Source organism: Canis lupus, chromosome 13 (assembly GCF_003254725.2).
Source record: "Canis lupus dingo isolate Sandy chromosome 13, ASM325472v2, whole genome shotgun sequence".
NCBI lineage: Eukaryota > Metazoa > Chordata > Mammalia > Carnivora > Canidae > Canis > Canis lupus.
This window is the reverse complement of record NC_064255.1, coordinates 8,025,035-8,027,736: the sequence shown is the minus strand read 5'-3', so window position 1 is coordinate 8,027,736 and position 2,702 is coordinate 8,025,035. Positions and strand designations below refer to the sequence as shown.

The window sequence follows — 2,702 nt, the reverse complement described above, 5'->3', positions numbered from 1 at the left end:
AAAGGATCTATACCTTAAAAACTATAGAACACTTCTGAAAGAAATTGAGGAAGACACAAAGAGCTGGAAAAATATTCCATGCTCATGGATTGGCAGAATTAATATTGTGAAAATGTCAATATTACCCAGGGCAATTTACACATTTAATGCAATCCCTATCAAAATACCATGGACTTTCTTCAGAGAGTTAGAACAAATTATTTTAAGATTTGTGTGGAGGGATCCCTGGGTGGCACAGTGGTTTAGCGCCTGCCTTTGGCCCGGGGCGCGATCCTGGAGACCCGGGATCGAATCCCACGTCGGGCTCCCGGTGCATGGAGCCTGCTTCTCCCTCTGCCTGTGTCTCTGAGCCTCTCTCTCTATCTCTCTCTCTCTGTGACTATCATTAAAAAAAAAAAAAAAAGATTTGTGTGGAATCAGAAAAGACCCCGAATAGCCAGGGGAATTTTAAAAAAGAAAACCATATCTGGGGGCATCACAATGCCAGATTTCAGGTTGTACTACAAAGCTGTGGTCATCAAGACAGTGTGGTACTGGCACAAAAACAGACACATAGATCAATGGAACAGAATAGAGAACCCAGAAGTGGACCCTCAACTTTATGGTCAACTAATATTCGACAAAGGAGGAAAGACTATCCACTGGAAGAAAGTCAGTCTCTTCAATAAATGGTGCTGGGAAAATTGGACAGCCATGTGCAGAAGAATGAAACTAGACCACTCTCTTGCACCATACACAAAGATAAACTCAAAATGGATGAAAGATCTAAATGTGAGATAAGATTCCATCAAAATCCTAGAGGAGAACACAGGCAACACCCTTTTTGAACTCGGCCACAGTAACTTCTTGCAAGATACGTCCACGAAGGCCAAAGAAACAAAAGCAAAAATGAACTATTGGGACTTCATCAAGATAAGAAGCTTTTGCACAGCAAAGGATACAGTCAACAAAACTAAAAGACAACCTACAGAATGGGAGAAGATAGTTGCAAATGACATATCAGACAAAGGGCTAGTTTCCAAGATCTATAAAGAACTTCTTAAACTCAACACCAAAGAAACAATCAATCCTATCATGAAATGGGCAAAAGACATGAAGAGAAATCTCACAGAGGAAGACATAGACATGGCCAACACGCACATGAGAAAGTGCTCTGCATCACTTGCCATCAGGGAAATACAAATCAAAACCACAATGAGATACCACCTGACACCAGTGAGAATGGGGAAAATTAACAAGGCAGGAAACAACAAATGTTGGAGAGGATGCGGAGAAAAGGGAACCCTCTTACACTGTTGGTGGGAATGTGAACTGGTGCAGCCACTCTGGAAAACTGTGTGGAGGTTCCTCAAAGAGTTAAAAATAGACCTGCCCTACGACCCAGCAGTTGCACTGTTGGGGATTTACCCCAAAGATACAGATGCAATGAAACGCCGGGACACCTGCACCCCAATGTTTATAGCAGCAATGGCCACGATAGCCAAACTGTGGAAGGAGCCTCGGTGTCCATCAAAAGATGAATGGATAAAGAAGATGTGGTCTATGTATACAATGGAATATTACTCAGCCATTAGAAATGGCAAATACCCACCATTTGCTTTGACGTGGATGGAACTGGAGGGTATTATGCTGAGTGAAGTAAGTCAATCAGAGAAGGACAAAAATTATATGTTCTCATTCATTTGGGGAATGTAAATAATAGTGAAAGGGAATAGAAGGGAAGGGAGAAGAAATGTGTGGGAAATATCAGAAAGGGAGACAGAACATAAAGATTCCTAACTCTGGGAAACGAACAAGGGGTGGTAGAAGGGGAGGAGGGCGGGGATGCGAGTGAATGGGTGACGGGCACTGGGGGTTATTCTGTATGTTGGTAAATTGAACACCAATAAAAAATAAATTAACAAAAAAAAGACTGAGAAACATGAGTGCTTGCTTGGGTAGCACGTGTACTAAAATTATAACTGTGTAGAGATTAGCCTAGCCCCTGTGCAAGGTGACACACAAATTTGTGAAGCATTCCATATTTTTTAAAAAATTGAAAAAAAAAAGTAACCCTTTTTTGGTATGAACTTTATGCTTTGAACTTCTCTGCTTTTTAAAAATATAAAAACCTAGCTCTTGTAGTTCAAAATTCCTTAGTAATGTCAGCTTGTCTTGAACTTCAAAAATATATTTCAAAATGCAAAAGCTAAGTATTCATTAATTTCTTTCATTCTACATTTCTGCAATAGAATCTCTACCATGAAGGCAATAGGCCCAGGATTATTTAATTGGTAGGGCAAGAAGACATATTCAGTGCCATTCTGAGTGGGGAAATATACCAGCTAATGTGACACAATATTTCAACAGTTATCAAGAAAAAAGCTACTTGAAAGAGAATATTATCTCTTACGTGCTGAGGAGGAACTTTGCTTAGTGGAAGAAACTTCTTACAAATCTCTTAATTGGGCTTCTCCAGAAACCTTGGAGAAGATAGAGTAGGACTTGGGACTATGGTGGTAGCAGAGATCTCTGATATGGCAATGAACACTGTGGGTGAATCTTGCTGGATGGTTTTACTTAATCTTGTTCAGATGTCAAAATAACATAATCATGGAGTTCTTTACAAAGCAGTATAACTTTTTGTTCAATGGAATTCAACTATTGAAACTATCCTGCTCTGAACGTATCTATATAAATTAGAATCATGTTTATTAACAGGG

The 2,702-nt window shown here is 39.7% G+C and overlaps 1 non-coding gene across 1 annotated transcript; it reads left to right on the top strand.

The window, feature by feature from the left end:
* Positions 1 to 1,925: 1,925 nt before the first annotated feature.
* On the top strand, positions 1,926 to 2,028 carry LOC112662571 (U6 spliceosomal RNA). The gene has a single exon (XR_003138664.1). It is a non-coding gene; the product is annotated as a U6 spliceosomal RNA (small nuclear RNA).
* The last annotated feature ends 674 nt before the right edge of the window (positions 2,029 to 2,702 follow it).